The sequence below is a fragment of the Trachurus trachurus genome (assembly GCF_905171665.1).
Source record: "Trachurus trachurus genome assembly, chromosome: 18".
Lineage (NCBI taxonomy): Eukaryota > Metazoa > Chordata > Actinopteri > Carangiformes > Carangidae > Trachurus > Trachurus trachurus.
In genome coordinates, this window is record NC_139909.1 from 24714230 (window position 1) to 24736640 (window position 22411).

Genomic DNA, 22411 nt, shown 5'->3' on the forward strand with positions numbered 1-22411 from the left:
GGCCAGATAAAATCATCAGAAATGTCTGCTTCACTTTTGTTAGATATATTACCTTTATTTGAATGAAGCCCATAATATATCACCTCCAGGCTTTGCGCACTTGTTGACCAGACAGTCAAGGAAACCCAGATCAGTTTAAATGAACAGATACAGGCCTGTAACCCTAATTTAAAAAAAAAAATCTTTAAAACTATGGAATCCAATTTTAGTTTTGTGAAAATTAGACTTGGTTTGGTTTGGCACATTCAGATACTGTGGTTTTCACACAGTGAGAACACACACATGCAGGCACAAGTGCATGCAAACAATGCAGCTAATCAAGGTGAGGTAAAGGATATTTTTATGCTAATACGCATTTCCCCGAGCTGAAAAAGAGGAATGAGGGAGGGAGCGACTGAAGGAGAAATGAACCTATTCAAACAAATGAATTCTAATGAAGCTTCACAGACAAGACGTTTGGAGTCGGTCAGCGTTGTGAGGGAGAAGGCCCGGACTTCCCCACTGGAAAAGGACTCAGCCCAAACTCCTGAAAGGGAGGGAGAGAAAAACAAGAGAACGACCCTGGAGAAAGTGAGCCGGGGGGAAGAATGGTCCAGTAATGAGAGAGGGGAACAGAGAGAGGGGGGCCTGAGTTCAAGGTTGTATTCAGACTTAAGGATTGTCCCCCTGAAAGACTGAACACAGACTTCCTCAGGGTTTAAGAGCCTCTTTATCAGACCCAGGTCTGTGTGTGTGTGTGTCTCTGGTGGTCTCTGGTGGGGCTGGAGATGGAGGGGGCACTCACAGCAACATGTTGAATTCAAATTCAAATTGGCTTATTCTCAGGGCTGGTTGTAACAAAAATATCAGACTAGGGAGTTTTTTTTTGTTGTTTTTTTTTAGATAAACGCTTCAGCTGAAATGATCTAGAATGTAAATCTGGTGTGGAAACATTTGAGCTGTAATTGTTATACTGTATTAATTAACCTTCCTCTATAATACAGATGATTTGCATATTCCAGGACAGAAATTCAGTATTTTAAGTTTTGTGTCGGTTTAGAAACAACTGCTCCTATCACACGAATTTGCAGTGTTTATCATTTTGTAAGAGGTGGGGACTGTGTTCAAACAGTGGCTGCCTTAGTTTGGAGCCAAGGTTTTCAAAAGCTCCCAGTCCGCAGAAATATTCATTTCTTGAGGGCATTGGAAGCCAACTTATTCCATCTGCTTATCCACTCAAACAGCCCCTCTGGAAATTCCTGTGTTTAGAAGAAATGTTGTGGACATTAATGAATGTCAGTGATGTGGGAATCCAGAGTTAATCACGTAAAGAGGTCTGGATTTGAAAATGTTATCTGTCACTTAAGAGGACGAGAAACGGAACATGTCTGCTCACATTATGCTGTTTCCTAATGAGGATAGTATTATCTAAATTAAAGCCATGTGCAGGTGTTGATCCCCTGACAATACACCCAGCACCCCTGACAGCTAACTGAATCTCTGTCTCAGAGCTGATACCCTTGATGGGTTTATCTTGTGCTTTCATTTAATTTCCTGGCATGCTCTTGTCCCAGTTTCAAGTTTCTTGGGAAATGACAAAATTACCAGTCATCTCCAAATAACAACTTCTGAATCCTCAAGTGGCTCTTGGCCCCTGAAGTACAGTTCCTACCTCCAACTGCGAGCCTGACTCTTGAACCAAATAGTTACAAGGGGGAAAACCTGGGGTCCAGTTGTTCTCCATTGAATAGTAGTTTATAATGGAATTTGGGCAAGTTGTACTGTGTGTTTGCCAGTGACTATGGAGGCGGGGCAGTTAATGTCCAAGACTCTTCCACCGAAAATAAACCTGCATGAGGGAAGAGAGAGAAGGAGAGAGAAAGGGAGAGGAGGGAGGGAGGAGGAGGAAGGAAAGAGCCTTTCAACGGGGACAGAAGGGAAAGAGTCTCCGTTTCAATGGAATAAAAACTGCGCAATTTCTTTAAGGACTGCCTGCGCGGATCGCGGTGGACCATTCCCCTCCATGAAATGGATATCAGTTGTGTTTTTGGATGATTGAGGTACCCGTGCCCATTGCAGCCCCCTCGCTGCCTTTCAGGCTACAGAAGCTGGCGATTTTTCACCAGATGGGTCTTCAGAGAGGGAAAAGAGCTGTACAGTCGTTCAGAAAAGGCGATATGACTGTGCAGAGATGCAGGACCAGTGATGAGTCTATCCGTCATGTCTTTGCCCATGGGCGAACACATCCACATTTTCTCAGCCCGGGCTGTGATCTATCTGCGTGTACACTTCTCCCCGTGTCGACGTCTGCACCTAAACGCGTTATGGATATTGAATGGGGGTTTCATGTTTTTTGGGAGAGGGATTTTAGGGGGCTGCGTCATCCGTGCCTGGAAAAGAAGATGGACTGCTTTGCAGATTTGCCACTATTACAGTGTTTTAACAGCCAGAGTCAGCACGGCACCTCCCCAGCAGATTTTTTGGATTGCACATAAAAGGTAAGCATGATGCACACAGTATGACTCCTATCAGGCATACACGCTGACATGTGAGACTCCAGCCCGTATTACCTAATTGTAACGGGGGGAACCAATGAGCCTCCATTGAAAACAACCTGAACTCCAGTATCACATCCTGTAATAAATCTCACAGGGACACGATCAACATCAGAGCGAAAATACACGAGAATTTGAATCACTGTGGGAGACAATCTGAAGTCCTGTAAAGTCAAGATTTTGAATATCAGACAGACACACATCTGTGTGAAAACATCAGGATTCATCATTGTGGTGATCCGTGCACTGGGGGATGGTTTGATGGTTACATAATTTGCAAATACACTGTAATCGGCAATACATGTCTAACTTTACATGGATACGGCCGATAAGTTTAGACACTGCAGCGATTACATTTCACTATGTTGCTGACAGCTGTTTGATCTCTTCTCCCCAAATGTAGATTGAAACTGCCGTTGGTGATGTCATGTTTTTACGGTAAGGAAGAAGGAATAGTTACGGGAAGGTAGCTCCGGAGTTGGTGATGTCGCAATCACCGACTGTTGATCTCGGTTACACGTCTCTAAAAAAGCACAAAAAGGCGACGGATCGTGTCCGTGGGTGTGATACGCAACGTGTGATGGTGATATTTTGGTGATTATTGCGTGGATAGCACGGAGAACTGAATGAAATGCGGGCTCGCTGGTGTCGGAGAAAGGAGTGTCGCATTTTCTTTCACAAATGTCATGTGGTGAAGTTGTGGCGGGTTCTCTACTATTTCCAGGAAGAGCGTTTGAATTTTCTTCCCTTGGATTTATTTTCTGTCTCCACCCCTCTCCTCGCTGTTCCTGTAGCACTGCTCACATTTGTCCACTGGGTGGCGCCCCAACACAGTGAGTCGGCTCAACTACTGTACGACTTGTTAGTGTCCTAATCTACAGTTTATTTTCAGTGGTGACGCCAAGTGGCTGTGTCTGCAGTGGGCCTTGAGTGTAATTATTAATTTAAGTCTGCTTGTTTCGAAACGTTTTCATTTATATCGTGCATTTAATTCAAATCCGGGCTCCAGACTGCCCCTAAATGTGGGCATTTGTCCCCTAAAATTTGAGATAATGCAAGTAATTCACCTACTTGCGCATGTGCAACCAGTAATTTTGACGTTGGCTAAGCGAACAATGGATGAATACTTTCTCCCTGGTAACCCACCAGAGGCAGATCCTGATTTAGAAGATCACGAGGATCATCATCAAAGTATTTATGTGAAATAAATGTCAATATTTGCTTCGAATTACGGTGTGCACACTTAGATTTTCTGCTTGCACTTAAATTAGAGGCCACGGTGCTTCTAGTAAAAACAAAAAAAAAAAGTTAGTCTGGACCCCTGCATATAATGAATAAATGAAAGAGAGGAAAACAACATTAACAACAACGACCACACAAGTTTAAATGCTAAATAGGGAAAGTCATGTTTTGATTAGAATTTCAATGATTTTTATTTTTTATTTTATTTATTTTTTACAAAAATTAAAGAAGCAAAAGTTGTTTTCTTTTTTTTCTTCTTCTGATGACCTACTGTAGGTCACCTACACAACAGTCCCTAGCTGACCTTAGCCCGGGGTCAGCATATTAATCCTCTGCAAAAGCGCACGTGACGCTCTTTGGTTCCAGTTGGGCACGCGCACCGCACCAATGGCGCCACACAGCGACCTGTCGGTCACCTTTCATTACGTGAAATCACTGAAATCATTACAGAGAGGTTTGAGTTCGTTGTGTGTTCGTACCATAGACTGTTTATAAAAGGTTCGTACTAAAACTGTCAGGGGGAAAAAGCCCGAGTGATTCAACATATGAATCACCTTCATTTTCACTGTGTCGTTGATAATGTCCCATAATGCAGCGCAACTAGAGAAGTTTCTACACAGCTGCAACAATTAAGCTAACTGGACCGCGGCGGAAAAAAGAGCAAAACAGTAACAAAAATGAACTGAAATGCTGGAAAAATACTCGGCTTTATAGTTATTATACTGACCGGGAACCTTATGTGCGTCTCCTTTAGGACAAAATGGTAAGAAGCTGTATTTTTTTATCTAGTAAATGCAAAGTTTATAGATATAAACAAAGACAGGAGTGCGTCGACCCAGGTTAATGTTGGTCTGAGTTAGCTCTAAAAGTGTCAGTCAGTCGTTTTTAATTCATGTTTGGTGAAGTGTGGTACTGACAGGTGTCGGCTGCAAAACTGCCTTTAGAATGACCCACAGAAATATGTAGCCACATACACTAGTAAAATAAAACTAGAAATGCCCGGCCTGTCTGTGTAAACCGGACACTACAGACGTTTCTGCAGTCACAGTTTTTCACAGTCACATAAAGCCAATTTATGTAGTTATGAACCTGTGACAGTGGAGTGATGGAGTGACTGCCTCAGCCCCTATTGTTTCTCCTGCCTCCTTTCCTCACCTACACATTACATTACACACATAGCATTTGAAGAGATGATTTTTCCTTGATTAACATTATCTACAACTTCATGAAATGAGTTACACATTGACGCTGAGTTCAAATATATCCAGTGTGTACCCAGTATGTTTGCTGAAGTGCCAGATTGTGTGTTTTTCCTCTAGATGGCGACACATTCTTAGGCCATCTGTGATTCTCTACTTCCTTTGTGAGCAGCTGCTTCTTTCTCACAGTGCAGAGGGCAGACTGTGGTTTCTCAATATAGTTAAATAGTCTGAATTTAACCAGTAGACCAAGCTGCCACATTTAGTGCTATTGTGGTGTAAGTTTTATTACAGCCATTTAAATGTGTGTGAAAGATAAACCCTCTCCGTAATTTTCATTTTGTCGATCGTTATCAGATGCAAATTCTCCACTTGATTAGCACTTAAATTTTTTATTATCCCTGATCAAAAAGGTTGATGTATGATTTTCTCTTTCACAGAGGAGGGAGGATGGTGAAACACTGCTGTGCTGTGTGTGAAGAACCACCACTGCCTGACTGAAGCCATAGGTGACATGTCTGACCGGCCAGGTATGGACAAGACATAAGCCAGTTAAGATGGACTGCACAGCCTGGGAATGGAAACTGTTGTTTCCATCACTCAGTGATGGTAAGATGGACATGACAACTTATATTTTTATGCATACTTGTTTTATTAAAGTGCTGGACTCTTAAAGCTGGAATAGTCTTGATGCAGTGGACTTGGAATTCTTGTTTTTATTCTAATTGTTTGGTCTGTGGGCTTTAAATGCATTGAATATAACAGTGTATTTACCTGCTAACATTTTCCTTTAACACAAGTAAACATGTGGAACAAATTTGCACTGTATTCAATGTCACAGTCAACATCATAATCCACTAACATTTGAAAGTATGTTGAAAATATTCCAGCTGCAATCTTGTGCTATTATGCATCGCAATTTCAGGTGCTTGCTTGGTTTTCCCACCACTGACCTGCAGCAGGTGACTGATAACTAATGACAGCTGGCTAATTGGATTGATCATTATCAGACTCATTGTTTACACATTGACGTGTCTTTCCTGCAGGGGAGCCATCTGCATCTGTCTGCAAGCCGCCACCTGCTCAGGTAAGACGTTTAACCTTCTTCTCCAGACTTTGACCTGCTTGCCTGTGGCCTGCAGTGACATGGGAGGGGATGTGCCTGACTCCGTCTCTTTCAGGATGTTTGTCATTCCGTTTCTGTCTGTCTGGTAGATGTATTTTTGTCTGAGCTGGAGAGACATGTTAGACAATCAGAGGGTATAATATGTTCATATGATATCATATGCAACTAACAATTATTTTCATTATCGATTAATCGATTAGTTGTTTGGTCAATAAACTGTTAAATGTAGAAAGATGTAAACCAAGATGACGTCCTCAGATGTCTTGTTTTGTCCACAAACCAAAGAGATATTCTGTTTATTGTCATAAAGGAACAAAGAAACCAGAAATGTTCACATTTAAGAAGCTAAAAGGATTTGGCCTTTTTTTCCTTAAAAAACTACTGAAACCGATTATTCGATTAGCAAAATAGTTGACGATTAATTTAATAATAGATTATTGTTGGATTAATCGATTAATTGTTGCAGCTCTAGTGTGGCTGCAGGTTTTCTTTCCAACCAAGCAGCAGCAGCACCAGACTTGACTCATCTAATCAACTGATCTCAGTCTTCAGACAGCTGATTGGTCAAACTGTGTGCTTGGTGAGTTGGAACAAAAACCTGCAGCCACACGGCCCTTTGAGGAACAGTTTGGACATGCCTGGGACTGAGGCATTTCACTTAGAGAGCAGAAGTAGTAGAGCCATACTGTATGAAACCCTGCTGGTCTGGGATTAGATTAATTTAGAAATCTTTGTGAATTTGTTTCCATCTCAGCAGTCCTAACTGCTCCAGCAAAGAAAACATACATGCAGATTTTGTCTCCTTTCATTCTAAAAGGAGGAAAATCCAGTAATATTGCAGAGTATGATTTTTACACTTTCTGTGTGAGATCTTAACACCTAAAATGTGTCTTGTAGTTTTGAAGTCTGTGTTGGGTTGAACCACAGTCGATGTGACACTCTTTTTTTAATCAGAATGAAGCATACGCTACATTTACTGACCATAATATTTAAAATGGTCTGCCCCGTGAAGTGTTTTCTTCTGTTTATGTTGGCCTGATATTTGCTTGCCTGAACATTATGAGCTATAAATCCATGGCCTGTTTTATAGGTTTTATGCTAAAAATGTAGCTCACGTTTTCGTAGATGTGGGTCTTGACGTTTTCACCACAGCTACTAATTAATTGGGACTGGGTGCACAGCCAACACATACACACTCGCACACACTTCAGCTGAGCTTTACACACTCAACACTCTAAATTAAGTGTACACACAGCTGACCTAACACCAGCTCTGTTTCATTTTTACACACAGTCCTCAAACACGCTCTGACACACATCTCAAACACTGTTTTTGATCTCCTTTGGGACAAAGACACACACGCATACACACACACACGCTGGCTCTGTCTCCCAGGACCCTGCCGACTCTCACACACCTGGGGTTTTCCATCACTTCGCCCACTCAGCTTTATTACACACATTAACAGCTGCCCATGATTTAGATTCATCACACACATAAATGCACATGCATAAATTTGCACAAACCTTGAGACCAAGTTGACACACTCTATTACAGATACACACATACACACAAAGCACAGCTGGGCTGCAAAAGCTTTTTTATACAACATAATGTTAATATGCAGAGAGAAGAGAAGAAGGGTTAGAGAGAAAAAAGAAGCAAGAGCAATGCAGTAAGAAAACGGTCAGTTATTATTTTAATTACACCAGTACTGATTAAGGAAATTCAGTGTATGAAAGATTTCTTTAACAATTAATGAATCATAACTCTAGTTGAACTGCACAGGTCTCTCCTACTCTCGTCTTAGCAGTTAAGTCAGTGGTTTTGTTGTTATGTGAATGTAACCTCACAGTGTCTGCAGTGAGGTTGTTATTTTCAGTTCTGGATGTCATAGTGTAACTCTTATGTCATTAAATAGCTTGTAGCTCTTTTGTATACAGATACAGAACCACATATCTCTCTTTTTCTCTCTCTCTCTCTCTCTCTCTCTCTCTCTCTCTCTCTCTCTCTCTCTCTCTCTCTCTCTCTCTCTGTCCTTCCTTTAAGCCTGTTCTCATTTGAAAAAGCATTATTATTTGTTTGTTCTTTTTATCCTCTGCCATTCACTCTCAGTGTATATATTCTAACTATAATGCTGGTACCTTAAGTGTTGCTGGTTTGAGTGTGACTCACAGCACTTATGGCGCTCCCCTAGTGTTGTTACAATTGCAAAAAGTCCATTTTAATACTAATAGTAAATCTGAAGCTATGATGCTGTCACCATACTTGACTTGCAGAGCTTGGCAGCACCTTTACACCAGGCTTTTGATGTTGGCTGGTTGTAAGTGAAATAATTCCACATGTTGCACCTGGAACCAGTTTGATTTGGACAAGGATCCAGTTTAAGACATGGTAGATGAGTTGCATATGTTCAGCTGCAGAGCTGTGCTCTGCCGAGCAGTAGGAGTCCACAGTAAAGCCACAGTCCTGCACACAGTGATGGAGGGAGCAAGCCACAAATTGAATTGAGTAGTGATGACAGGAGGTTCAGATGAATCCAAGAGCTGTTGTTTCAAAAATGTTGAAAGGTGCTTTGACATTATTATTGTTTTGTTAAGAGCTGGAATGAGTAATGGATATTTGTTGTCAATTATTGTCCAGTTTGCATATTGTTGTATTTCTCAGGTAATGCCAGTGTGTAGTGTGTAGGAAAGAAATCAAGATTTAGCATGTTCCCATCCCCTTTGTCTGTATGCCTCTTCTTCTCCTCCTCCTCCTCCTCCTCTTCCTCTTCCTCTTCCTCCTCTAAAGACTCCAGTCCATGTGCCATCCACATGTGCCACACACCCATGGTGGGAGCACACAAAAGGATGTATGCCTTGCCTTCAGAGCATTCAGTGGTGTTTGAACATTACCAAAAAAATCTTGTTTTCCCATGTTAACCCCAATCTGTCAAAGCAGTAATGAAGAAGTTTGGATATTTCAGTTCTAATAATAACCCTCCTCTCTAGTCTTTGTTCTCTCAGCCTCCCTCTATCTGCTGCTGATGTCGAATAAAGCCACATGTGAAGCGTGAAACCATTCCAGACACTGAGAGTGAATGGCCGAGGATAAAAAGAACAAATAAATAATAATGCTTTTGGTTCAAATGAGAACAGGCTTGAAGGAAGGACACAGAGGGAGAGAGAGAAAGAGAGAGGGACAGGAAAAGAGGTGGTGAGAGCTGAGTCAGGATACCCGGGGGGAGGAGGGGGGGCAGGAAGCAGTGGGTGAGGAGGAGGACAGGAAACAGAGGGAGGAGGAGTGACTCCTCTTCAACCTCCTCCACCTCTTCCTCCTCCTCTATCGTCATCAGCGGTATCACACAGGGAGGAGTGGCGTAGGGAGGAGAGGTGGAGCTGACATCATCCTCCTCCTAGAGGTCTGTGAGGGCGTTTTACCAAATTCTCCATATTAAAGCCTTAACAGCCATGTTTATGTCATCAAAGGGCTTTTCATTTATTTAAAACAACAGCTGCCAGAGAAAAAACATCTCATTTGAGAAATGCTGAGTGTATGTATATAAAACTGGCTCTGAATAAGCATTAAGACAGAGAAAGGGAGGGATGGAGGGACAGATAGAGTTGAAGATAAGGGACTGGAGAGATGTGCAGAGAGGTGTGAAGAAAGAGAGCTCCTCTGCCTATCTGGTTATATAACCTCCCTGTGAAACAGGGCATCGGGTTTGTGTGTGTGCGTGCTTGTTCTCATGTGAGCTCTCTTTGTAGGCAGTGTGTGTGTTGGGGGGGGGGGTTGTCAGCCTTTGCAAGGAGGAAGATGCCCCACATGCCTCCTGTTCTCTGCTGTGCTTGTTGTTTGGCCTTCGTTACCCAACTGTCACAGGCGTCTGTTGGTATGCTGTGTATTTGTGTGTGTGTGCTCACAAGGTGTGTGTGCATCTGCTGCCTCATCCACCAGTGTGTGTGTGTGTGTGTGTGTGTGTGTGTGTGTGTGTGTGTGTGTGTGCTATAACTGTATTAATTGGTGCAGCTATGTGCGTCTAATACTGTGGAGTGTTTCAGTGCTGATGCACCTGTGTTGGGGCCTCTCAGTGGTTTTCTGGCAGTTGAAGGTTAGATCAGATGGGTAGATTAGTGTGCGGTGCTGATAAATTATGGAGGGTAGACAGTGATGTTGTGTTTTAACTGTCACTGCCCAACAACAAAATAAAAATGGGGAGAGCTGTAATACATGTTAAAGGGCTAGTTCAAATTGGCCTATTGCCACAATAAGTCTTAGGGCTAGGTTTATTACCTTTAATTTTTGGTGCAAGCTTTTTTTTTTAGATCGGTGGGGCAGAGACACGAGCTGCTCAGCTAACGCAACGGAAGCGCAAGGTACTGTCAAACTCATCAAATACACAATCCAACAACTCCAAAAAGTTGGGTCCTGTACATTCACCACGCTATGAAATAATAATGTAACGTTACGAGACGGAACTGTTTCCGAGGCAAATGCGTAGCTGAGCTACATTCTAGACACGGCTGCTGGGTGAAGTGATTTCAAAAACGCAAGTAGTTCCGATTATTTGCTTCATGTGTTGTGATGTTACGCAATTATACGTTATTACTTCATAGCGTGGTGAATGTGCAGGTCACAACTTGTCCACGAGAGTGTTTTGGAGTTGTTGGATTGTGTATTTGATGAGTTTGATGAGGGAAAGGTGAAAGTACCAATGCGCTTCCGTTGTGTTAGCTGAGCAGCTCACGTCTCTGCCCCGCCAATCTAAAAACAGCTTTCACTGACAATTAAAGGTAATGAACCTACTCCTAAGACTAGGGATTATGGCAACAGGCGAATTCGCCAAAATGTTGAACTATCCCTTTAAAGGAAACAAAAGTAATACTGATGCATAATATATGATTATCATGCAGCAGTCAGTCAGCTTTGAGACAGAGATACAAATGTTTTTCCTCATCTATCTATTGATTGTGATCTGTCTCTGCACTGGAGAGGTGGTGTTAAGGTGTAGGTCAGAATGTTTGTTGTTTTTGTTCTGTCGTATCTGTTGAAGTCAGCCTGCTTTCATACTCAGTTGAGGCGGTTTGTTGCAAACTGTGTGTGTAGTTGCTGCTGCTCTGTTGAACAGTTGGAGCCAGGGCAGCGAGGACACAACATGGGAACATGTTCTGCCTAAAAACAGACATGAGGCTAAAATGCTGATGGAGGCTTTGGTAGACAGTGGATGTGCATTTCTGTTAAAGAAAAAAATGTAAATCTCATCAAATCCTAACTTCTCCAAAAACCAAATCCCTTTCCTGAACAAATCCACTGCCAACCCCCCACCCCACCCCCCAACCCCACTGAGAGTGGAAACAAAAAAATCACCTCAGTTGTGCGCTGTTTGTGGAGCTCGCTCCCCCTCAGACACTCCCTTCCCACCATCTCTCCCCTGCTCCTGTTCTGGCTTTCTGCCTCTCAGATTTCTCCCTACCCCCCCAGCCCCCTACACCCCCGTGGCCCCCCTTTGACCCCCTGTTACCCCCCCATCACCCCCCATCCACCCCCTCACCCTCGCTCTCCCCAGGGCAAGCCCACGGCTCCCAGCCCTGTGTGCCTCCCTCCCCCTCCTCCTCCCCCCTCCACCTCTGCCTCCCCCTGCCTTTGTGTGTGAGGGGCCAGTGAAGGGAAAGAGGAGAGGGAGGCTGCACAGGAGAAGAGTGAGAGACAAGAGCTGGAGGAGAGGGATCCTATAGATCCGATGTGGAACTAGAGCTTGAAGCCTTTTTTCAGGCTCTTGCTTGAGTGGATTTGCACATGGAGTGAAGACTGTACACTCACCTGCTCAGGTGTTGTCACTGTCCTCTTGTCCCTGTTTTGTACACAGCTCTACGGTAATATCATATGAGCACTGAGCAGCAGCGCAGTTTAGTCTGACAGATTAAAGGATAGACTCACTGCCTGAGCCAAGACCCCCACCCCCACCCCTCCACCCGGGCTGTGCCAGGTCCAGTGTTTAGGTCAGATAAAAGTTATGTGGGTACTGGGGAGTGAGCTATTGTGTGATAATCAAAACTGTTAAATATACGAACAGTGTGACTTTAAACATTGCATAGTACAATTACAACAAAGTTACAGTGCGTCTTTCAAACAATTCAACAAAAGTTTAAAAACCGCCAACTTAGTAAAGTGATGTGTTAAATGGAGCTCAGGTCAGGATGGGTTTTTTCTGATCTGATTGAATCTCTAAGACTAATACAGATTTTTATTGCTCTAGTTATTCTACTTATTCTGGTATACTGCTGTACTCTCTCTGGTTGTTTGAGTTATAGGGATCGACCGATACGGTTTCCAGGGTAGATGCCGATACTGATTATTAGTAATCAGGGAAACTGATATTTAGAACCGATATTCATCTGTGGTAAATATCAAAAATTTGGTGTCAAAATTTAGAATAACACACCTGGGATTAGACTGGATACAGTTTACTGTTTGTCTGTTTTTTCTACACTCTGAAAATCTGTGATTGATTTTTGTCGAATAACACAAACTCCTTCAGCCAGAGAGATGGCTGCATCTGATCCAAAGGAGCGTGTTTCAAAATAAATCAATTTTATCAGTTATCGGTTAAAATAAACGGTTACCGATCATCCCAAAAAAATGCTGAAATTGGCTATGCCGATATTGAGTTGACTTCTAGTTTGAAGTGATGTTCGTTATTGGTCCTACAGTAATGTACTATTCTATTCTGAATCAAGCTACGAGAGCTGTTCAGTGAAGTGTTGTGTTAGCATAGCCACCACCCCATCGTTTTCAGTTCTTTGTTCACCAAACTTAAACCATCCAGTGTGAGAATATATGAATCCCATTAACCCTTAATGTGACTGTATGAAGGACTAGTGATGTTCATGTTTATCTGACCACAGTATGTTCATGTGCTGCTTCAGCATTTGAACCATTTCAAAGAACAAACAGCAAACAGACCAGAGAGGAAACAAAGAACCAGTCTGGAGGATAGAAGATGGTTCTTCATTTTCATCTGAATATGTTTGACTTTAAACCTAGGCTTTTACCTGCACACAAATGTTCTCGGTGTCTTCTGTGTTAATCAGTTACACACCTCCCTGTTAAAGCTATTGACGACTTGTAGTTAAAGGGAGGGAGATCCTCTCTATCAGTGTGTACTTATGCTATATATTCCAGCAGGATTCAACAGGGGGCAATGTAGAGCAATACAAGTACAGTACATGGATACAGTAAACTGTACCAGTATACTGTACATATGCTGAGTGCTAGAGGTCAGACTCAAAATAGCTTAGGTCAGCCAATACAAAAACGGCTCTAAGAGCTGTATCCAAAACCATCATCACACATACAAAACATATTCAGAACTGAGTAACACAGGTTCACACTGTGGCACAGGTCACCGAGTTCACACAGTGCAAATATACTATTGTGTGGCTAAGATGGCTTTAAGGTTGGTGTATTCATAGTTACCCAAACAAGGAGGCCAGACACTGCAGACGTCATTTACCTACTGACCTACCTAAATGTCTCAGCACACAACAAACAACACACACACACACACACACACACACACACACACACACACACACACACACACACACACACACACACACACACACACACACACACACACACACACTACACTCTACATAAAGACAGGTAAGAACACACAGGACTGCAACCCATTAGGCTTGTGAGTGTGTAAGACTGCTGTGTGAATGTACACTTGAATGTGTTAATAAGCTTGTCTCAGTGTGTGTACATGCATTATGCATTTATTGTCCAAAGACCCACAGCACCAAACATGAATTTTTAAAACCCAGGATACAGAAAGGTAGATCACACTGGGTGCATTTGCGTGTGTGCGTGCATGCATATGTGAGTGTGTGTGAATCTATGTGTATGTATGTGTGAAATCCACTTGCTGCGAGTGCATGCTCAATAGGAGAGTATATTCCTGGAAAGCCAGCTGCCACTCCTGTTATCACAGCTAACTCGATTAGAGGAGCCTCTGCTGCCAAGCCCTCTGCTCCGAGAGCTCAAACATGTACACACACACACACACACACACACACACTGAAGGACCAGTACTATAGATTTTAATTGAATCAGCCAAAATAAAATACAGGAAAAATCCCAACAAATCCAATGTCGTAAGTGCTGCAGTTATAGCTGGTGCCAGTAAAGCTCTATCAGAAGCATGTATATGTTATGTTGATCATGTAAAAGCTGTCTAGGACCTAAAATCAGAACAGCTTAACTTTGTGTTATTCATGTGAATGAAATAAAAATAACTCAGTTTGACCTGGACCATAGAAGTGTACAGGTTAACTGTTTACATGACATCTCAGAAACAGACCATAAACATGACTTCAGTCCTCAGGAATGTGTGGTGTGTATAGGCATTTTATTTAATTGTATCCAGTGTGGTCTCCAAGATAGCATCCTATAATATGTAGGTTTGCACACAGCTAATAGAAAACAGCACTTTGCTAATGTTGTACCAATTAACCCCAGAAAAGCAGAGACTCGGTTGAGCAGGGAGACTTTCATGTGAGGTGCTGACCTTTCCCAGTGATCATGCTAATCATTGATCACTTAAATAAACACCGGCGACCATAAGAGGCCATTATTACCCCACCCCACCCTCAAAAGCCTTCCTATGGACAGCAGTTATAATTAGGGCCCGGGGTAATTGGCTGACTAATTGCTGTTGGTGGGATACATACATCGGCCGTCGTCAAACCCAAGGGGAAGCTCTGCTATTACTTTTAATTACCTGCTGTTAAGTTTGACAACTGACCCCGTGTGCTGTTTTTGGAGCTGCTGGTTGTGTTCTGTCCTGTGGGAGGAGTCACAGTGGATATCTCCAGTGTGGTCACTGCCACAATGGCCCAGATGGATCGCTGCTGTAGTTACACACGCACACACAACAAACACACACACACACACACTGTGGGGTGAACAGACACGCTTCTCTTGTCGTCCTCTTTGCACTGGCTTTTCAGGCAGCAGACCCATTCATCATGTCTGTCTGTAAAGGAGCTGCTATTCATTGTCTCAGCTCCTGCTTATTCTCCAGGAGCCAGCCTGCCTCTTACTCTGTCTCTCTCCCTCTCTCACTTCTTCTCTCTTTGTCTTTCTGCCCTCCTCCATCTCTCTCCTCCTGTCTTTATATCTCTCATACCCTTTATACATCTCGCCTCACAGAGAACAAAGAGGACATAGCTGGTTACCTTGTTGGTGTCTGCCCGCCCGTGTGTGTTTGAAATGTATGAATTGTGATGTTCAGGGCTTGTCTTACACAGCCAGTTCGTCTGTGATACAGGAATCACTTCAACCTTTGTATGTGTCTTATAATCTAAGAAGCTGGACCAGACACATGCTATACAGCTATACAGCTGTACAGCTGTAGCCCTTCAGTCATTATCAGCTCATGTATTAAAACAGCTCACACATTATAGTCAGGATACTTGCACAAAGACCCTCAACTATTAATGCAGTCCTCTTATTGAACTGTATTCATGTTAGAAAGTGTTCTCACCAGCTGACCTGATTGTGTCAGATGAAAATATGTCTTTAACATCCAACCTCATAATGTATGTCATCTATTGAACTACCCTCTGTAGGCTACTCACCTTTTCCTTCACTGGCTATTGTATTTGATCCGTCTTCCTACTCTTCATATACTGTATGTCTCCTTATAGACATAATGTTTAGATCAACTAACCTTCACAGACTATTTATTGATTATTTAAAACAAGTTTTAATCATGATACTCTCATCAGATCACATAATATTTATTAAGCTGCAACAATGCAAAGACAAAGTAGAAGAAGGTGCAGATTGTTCAATGAAGTTTAGTCTTTTTCAGTGACGCACAATTAGAAAAGGAAACTGCTCTGTACTGTATACCTGCTCATTCAATCATCTCTCTGCCACAGCAGATGAAAGAACATCAACACACTAGTGTTAAGGCAGTAGTCTCTAATTCAGTCATGACACTGATCCCACTGTCCCTCCATATCATAAAGTTAATGAAAGACTGTAAACAAAATTACTGTGGGGAGTGTAATTAAAACACAGCTGCCAAAGCAACTTATAAAACTGAGCCTTTCCAGAGTGAGTGAATGTATGAGTGAGAGAGGAGCTCCAGATTAACACTTTCCCTGCCGACCTCGAAAGTGAGTGTGCAGGACGGTGAGGTTGGTGTACTTGAACCTGAGGACGCAGACTAGCAGATGGAGACACAGAGTGTGACGGTGTGTCTGCTCCTCAGGATGAATGTCAGAGGACACTCAGCAGGGTTTTAATGTAATGGCTGTTGAATGGACATCAATTCTAGCTCTTCAGTTTCCTTTGTTTGCTTCCTCTTGCTCATTGTATCCAGGCATGGCTCCACTTAGAAAGCCAGTGTGGAGTGTGGCTCATGTGTACTTGGGTACATACTGTACATACAGGTGTGAGAAGTAGACAGCACAGCAGAGAGCAGCTACTCTTCTTCTTTGTTTTTGTTGGCACATGTCAAACCAACGAGGTGCACACACACTGCCACCTACTGTAACTACCTATATAGATACACAAGGCTGCTAGGCTAGTGTTGTGTTGAGGCACGGCACAAAGCAACTGCTCCTCAACACATTCTGTTACACACACACACATATGGGTGTGGAGCAGCAGTTTGCTGGATTTGTCAACTTCTTATTTTATGTTTTTATTCCTGCTCTGTGTGTGTGTGTGCGTATGTATGTATGTGTGTGTGTGTGTGTGTGTGTGTATGCACTACACAGGCCACATCCAGGGCCAAGACCAGGGTTGTGTTGCCATGGTGAAAATGAAATCCAAAATGCAGAGTTGCAAGGAAACCCCTGATTGGCTTAGGCGCCATGCATGGGATTGTGATGCATGCTGTCAGCCGGCCAATGGGAACAGGCTGAGCCAGGGCTGTTGCTAAGGGGAGTAGCTTGGAACAGAGTCAGCTGGGTTTTCTCTCTCTCTCTCTCTCTCTCTCTCTCTCTCTCTCTCTCTCTCTCTCTCTCTCTCTCTCTCTCTCTCTCTCTCTCTCTCTCTCTCTCTCTCTCTCTCTCTCTCTCTCTCTCTCCCAGTCAGTTTCTGGCTGGCTTGTCTGTTCTCTCCTGCTGCTCGCTCTGCCTTTGCCCTCACTGACTCCTTCTCTCCCTCCTTCCTGTCTCCCCGTTGCTCTCCCCCCACATTTTTTTTTTGCACTTATACACGTGCGAAAGGGGAAAGAGCACATGTTGAAAAATTCACTGAATATTTCATGCAGCTTGTTGTGCGGGGCCGGGGCTGGATCCAAAGAAACCCTGCACATAAAGTGCTGTGTGTGTGTGTTTGCTTTTATGCAAGGAAGTTTGAATGTTTGTTTATTTTATCATGTGTATTTCCTGGGACTGTGCATCCGTCTGGGCTTGTCAGTTTGTGATTGTCCTTGTCAGTGTGTGTGTGTGTGTGTGTGTGTGTGTTTTTCCTGATTATTTTTTTTGCACTTAGTTTTATGCTTGTACTCTGCCGGTGTGTGTGGCTGCATCTTTAAGGTGTGAGAGGGGGCAGTGTATTTTTGTGCGTATGTGGGCTCATGGCAGAGAGCTCTCTGGGGACTTGGGGCTCTCCAGCTGAAGTGGGGTGTATTTGAACATGTGCCAGGTAGTGTCTGTACGCGCCTGGAGTCACGTAGGGCTGAACCCCTCCACCCACTCTGCACCCTGAACCCCTCTCTGTAGCTTCAACCTGCTCAGCACAATAGCTCACCAGTCAGCTTCAGTTCTGTTCAGGTTAGACTGGGAACAGACGCTTGTAACAAAGAAGAAGAAATTAATTGATTAAAAAAATGACTTAACTTTCTTTTCTTCTATTTGAAGTAAAAACATTTAGCCTCAGCAAAAGCAGTCTGACATGACACTGACAACTGACTTGTCAACTGGCTGATGATGTTTCCCATAATGCATGTGTATATGTGCTTCAGTGGTTGCCATGCCAACTCTTGTACAACCAAGGGGTAAGGTGACGGTCTTTGTTGGTTTCTCAGGTTTGTGTTGTAGCTTCTGAAGCAGCTCCACTGACACATTGAGCCTGGGTTTGTCCTTCTCTGTAACATGTCTTTGTTTGCCTCCACTGCCATTATCTGTGCTAATGACACATTAGAGTAGGCTGGGGTATTGTATGTGCATCCACACATGAGAAAGTGGGTTAGCATCAGTCGCATAGAGTGGTTGTTAATCATTTATATGTGACAGGGTTGCTGGATGAGTTGTCAACTGTCAGACTTCATTTGTGCAGCGTTTGATTTGCTGCAGTCGGTCTCCAGGCAGAGGACAACTGCCCGAGTGTTAGTAAAACCAGGATCAAGCTAAATGAATGAAAAGATCCCAGCTACTGTACTGAGTCATATCAAACTTTGCCAACAAGCCACAGTGACACAAAGAATGACCATTCTGTTCCTTTTTGGAAAGACAGGAATACTATACGTCACCCCACAAGTCGACAGAGGCACAAACAAAGTCTCCGCTCTCTCCAGACATTTTTTTGTCCCCACCCCCTCAGTTCCTTCCTCCTCTCATTTCCTCCTTCTACACTTCCTGTTTCCTGGCTCTCATCCTTTCTTTGTTCAGCTTTCTCTCTCATGTGGCACATTTTTTTCTTCCGCTGTTGTTTCGCACGTGCGTGTGTGTAGGTGTGGAGATGTGTGTGTGTGCGTAATGGATCTATTGTGCCAACAGGGGATTCTACTTATGAATCAAACTCCTCTAATAGAGCATAGCTGCCTTTGAGATGACATAACACACACACACACACACACACATACACACACACACACACTGTGGCCGTCCCATAGCCCCCAATCATTCATTCATAATAATCTTCACAATCAGTTATTCAGAATGAGTGATGAAGGGAGAAGAGGGATGAGTGAAAAATGGGGAGCGGGAGGGAGAAGGTAGCACTCATTCACTTCATGTGAAAACAAAGCAATTACAGGCATTATTAGTTGTGTGTGCGTGTGCATGTGTGTGTGTATGTGTGTAAAGATGAGATCAAAAGCAGGAGCCCCAGCTGGCTCTTGGCTCTCCCACTGGTTTCATTTGGGTTATCACCATTGTCCTCTTATTGATTGTGTGTGTCTGTGTGTGTATGTGTGTGCATGCATCTATGTTTATGTATGTGTGTGTGTTCCTTTAATGCAAAAAGTATTTGCAGGAATGAGAGCATAAAGGAATGCTTTAGTTTACATAGGTGCATTTTCAAGAAAACACACGTGCACGTTTCCCCCCTCTGTAATAATGGAAAACATTATACACATGTGCATCGGTGCACAGGCTCAGAGAAAGTTTCCTAGTGTGCACTGCAGTCCATGGGACTTATTGGAAGAGAAGCAAGGAGTCAGCCGCTGTGTGGGAGTTTAAAAATAGCAGTAACACACACGCGCATGTACACACACTCGTCAGCTCGCAGCTCAGAGAGAGAAGAAGCAAAAGGCATGCGAGCGGCTGAGCCTCGTCCCCTTTCCTGTCTTTTCTCTTTTTTCCAGTTTTTTTCTTTTTCCTTCTGTCTCATCTGTCCTTTTACCTCGGCTCTCTCTGCTCGCTGTGCTCAGAACAAAGAGAGGCAGAGGGGAGGAAAGAGCAACGAGGTAAGAGAGGAGCAAGGAACACAGAGAGGTGGTAAAATTGAAGTGAACAGCCGTGCATCCGTGGGAATCAAACTTGCCAAGTTTGCATCAGCACAGCGCCACATGCATATGTTTGGGTCAGTCACGTGTATGTGTTTGATGTTCCATCTGCAGGGCTCTGTGTGTTTTCAAGTGGCAAAGTCTGCATATATTGAAATGTCTGTGGCAGATAGTGACGCTGAGCCTTAGGATGAAAGAATTTCAGTAATCTCTCTCTCTCTCTCTCTCTCTCTGCTTCACGGGCTGAGATTTATGAGGATGCTGAAAAACTGAAAGCTCCAGAAGGAAGGAAAAACTGAAAGGGAGTAAAAGATTGAGTGCAAGGCTAGAGCAGGTGTCATGGTGAATAACAGAACACACTTTTACTGCCAATATTTATCTGTTTACACAGAAAAGTTCCTCTCCCCTCTCCTGTCGGTGTGTATGTGTGTACTGCATGCCGCACACTGCAGTTATTATCCCTCCACAGAGAAGGAGAGAGGTGGAGGAGTGACGGAGAAGTAGAAATTTGATGTTGGAGATGATGAGAGAGAGAGACAGAGGGAGGAGGAAGATGAAAGGGAAGAAGAGAGAGAGGAGATGATTATGCAGTTTAAGATAATGCTGGCTTTGAAGAGAGGAGAGAGGGAGCTGCAGGGAGATAAAGAAAGACGAAAGCAACCAAGATGAATTTTCTCTTTCTATTCCTTCACCTGCACTGTGTCTTTTTCCATTCCACTCTCTTACTTTGCCTCACTCTCCTGCTGTGTCTCTCTGTTATGGAGTTATTTTTAGCCCTGACTTTTCTGTCTGACTGCCTGAGAAAGTGTGGAGTTACATTCTAAAATAAAGGTCTAGATGGCAATTCTGTCTTTGTCAAATGAGTCTCAATAAAGGAGAAAACTAAACTCAAAACAGTTCAATTCCCAGGCTGACTCTGGTTCTGTGCCTTTGATGTGCTGCTGAAAATATCTCCAGTTGAACTGCACATGCATAAGACAACACAAGACGTTTCAGTGCTGAAGGCAGAGATCAGTCTGATTTCATACAGGACGAAACAATGGTTGTCACCATTAGTGTAACCTTCCTCTGTTAAGTCATACAACTGCACACAATCAATCACATCACAAATTAAGTTAAGTCTCAGTTATGCTTTTATTTGTAACACTCCACTCACATGCACTTTTCCCCCTCTGCTTGCTTCCTGTCTCTTTTGAAAGGTCGATTAAATGTGTTTCAAATGTCATGTGTCAGGATTAAAAATCTTAATAGAGACACCTTGTGTGAAAAGCCTGGCAGTGTCAGACTGCTGCTGTGTCCCGATGGGAGTTGCTGATATAGACTTGTGTGTCCGCAGTGTTGGTTGTGTAGTCTGGCTGTTAAATAGTGCGTGGCCACAGAACTGAACACAGATCCTGCTTTTCATTATTTTGAAAATGTGGATATTTTAAGATGCAAAGTTTTTCTCTAACAGCAACAACAGACACCGACTGACAGACCATAAATCAGCAGGAATCTACTGTGACATTAAATGCATGACATGAAAGACTCCTTCTCCCCTCTCTGTACCTACTGTTGCTGCAGCATCAAGCAGCACTCCACCACTGGAGGTTTAACATTCAAACAGCCACCAAAAGGGGAAAAAAATCACTTTGTCTGGGTCTGGCTCTGTCGTTAATTCCAACCACACACTCACATGTTGCTTTATTGATGACTCTCAGCCAAGAGGTTGAGCCACTCGAAGGCACCAGTTATCAGGCTCCCTGTCACACCACTGTCTGATCAGATGTGCACTACCAGTGTGTAGCAGTCAGTAGGTGTTAGTCCGTTTGTCAGTGTGTGTGTGGGAGTCAGAGAGACGGGGACACACACTTCTCCTAACACTGTGAGAAACAGGAAATCAGAGGAAGCCTCTCGTTAAATTGCAGTTTCCTTTGTTCTTGTAGCCCCACACTTGACTCGTGGAGATGGAGTTTGGACCAGAAGTGAACTATCACTCCACATGGCAAACAATTCAAGTTGAAGGAAGTGGCCAGGTGCTAGTACGTGTCAGTGTCTGCTCTGTACTTGAAAGACTTTCCATTTGTACATCACTTTGTTTTAGTTTTTACAGATTAAGTGTTTAGTTTAAGTAAATGTTTAGCATAAAGTTGGTTACTTGGACATTTGATAAGACAAGTTCCACAGATCAGATGTATCATTTTTCTCTCCCCATACTCTGTCAGGCTCTCTCTCTCTCTCTCTCTCTCTCTCTCTCTCTCTCTCTCTCTCTCTCTCTCTCTCTCTCTCTCTCTCTCTCTCTCTGTCACTTGGATTTGACCTCTCGGGCAGTGACCTCATCAATAAGGCCTCATTTGGGGGAAGGGCAGGGTCAGTGGTGTGTGTGTATGTGTGTGTGTGTGTCTCCGTGTTTGTCTGTGCATGACCCTGATGGGGCCCCTAGCATAGTTCGATTAAGAAGAGGAGGGGGACGAGGGAGGGGCCGTATGGGCCCCCCATTTTCCACCATCTTAGGTTTCTGTCTATTGACTGCCATGGCCGCCCCTCATCTCATGTCTCCCCTCTCCCACCGTGTGTGTGTGTTGGTGCGTGCATGTGTTCACATGTACAACGTCTGTATCTCCTGTCCTTTCTCCTCATGGCAATCTCGCAGGTG

The 22411-nt window shown here is 43.4% G+C and overlaps 1 protein-coding gene across 4 annotated transcripts in view; it reads left to right on the top strand.

The window, feature by feature from the left end:
* Positions 1–2386: 2386 nt before the first annotated feature.
* kdm6ba (lysine (K)-specific demethylase 6B, a) overlaps positions 2387–22411 on the top strand; it is a 90273-nt gene continuing 70248 nt past the window's right edge. For 2 of the 4 annotated variants that reach the window (XM_083993173.1, XM_083993177.1), the window contains exons 1-3: positions 4438–4539; positions 5416–5584; positions 6022–6062. The gene's annotated coding sequence lies outside the window, so the exon portion shown is untranslated. Of the gene's footprint in view, positions 2478–4437; positions 4540–5415; positions 5585–6021; positions 6063–22411 lie in introns of those variants that run through there. The other 2 variants (XM_083993174.1, XM_083993175.1) reach the window with 2 other exon arrangements.